The following is a 1,095-nucleotide window of genomic DNA, read 5'->3' on the forward strand; positions in this document are numbered from 1 at the left end:
GGGTTGGTAATATACAGTGAGGGAAAAAAGTATTTGATCCCTGCTGATTTTGTACGTTGCCCACTGACAAAGAAATTATCAGTCTATAATTTGAATGGTAGGTTTATTTGAACAGTGAGAGACAGAATAACAAAAAAAATCCAGAAAAAACGCATGTCAAAAAATGTTATAAATTGATTTGCATTTTAATGAGGGAAATGAGTATTTGACCCCCTCTCAATCAGAAAGATTTCTGGCTCCCAGGTGTCTTTTATACAGGTAACGAGCTGAGATTAGGAGCACACTGTTAAAGGGAATGCTCCTAATCTCAGATTGTTAACTGTATAAAAGACACCTGTCCACAGAAGCAATCAATCAATCAGATTCCAAACTCTCCACCATGGCCAAGACCAAAGAGCTCTCCAAGGATGTCAGGGACAAGATTGTAGACCTACACAAGGCTGGAATGGGCTACAAGACCATCGCCAAGCAGCTTGGTGAGTAGGTGACAACAGTTGGTGCGATTATTCGCAAATGGAAGAAACACAAAATACTGTCAATCTCCCTCGGCCTGGGGCTCCATGCAAGATCTCACCTCGTGGAGTTGCAATGATCATGAGAACGGTGAGGAATCAGCCCAGAACTACACGGGAGGATCTTGTCAATGATCTCAAGGCAGCTGGGACCATAGTCACCAAGAAAACAATTGGTAACACACTACGCCGTGAAGGACTGAAATCCTGCAGCGCCCGCAAGGTCCCCCTGCTCAAGAAAGCACATATACAGGCCCGTCTGAAGTTTGCTAATGAACATCTGAATGGTTCAGAGGAGAACTGGGTGAAAGTGTTGTGGTCAGATGTGACCAAAATCGAGCTCTTTGGCATCAACTCAACTCGCCGTGTTTGGAGGAGGAGGAATGCTGCCCATGAACCCAAGAACACCATCCCCACGGTCAAACATGGAGGTGAAAACATTATGCTTTGGGGGTGTTTTTCTGCTAAGGGGACAGGACAACTTCACTGCATCAAAGGGACAATGGACGGGGCCATGTGCCGTCAAATCTTGGGTGAGAACCTCCTTCCCTCAGCCAGGGCATTGAAAAAAAAATGAATTTAT

Source organism: Coregonus clupeaformis, chromosome 28 (genome assembly GCF_020615455.1).
Source record: "Coregonus clupeaformis isolate EN_2021a chromosome 28, ASM2061545v1, whole genome shotgun sequence".
NCBI lineage: Eukaryota > Metazoa > Chordata > Actinopteri > Salmoniformes > Salmonidae > Coregonus > Coregonus clupeaformis.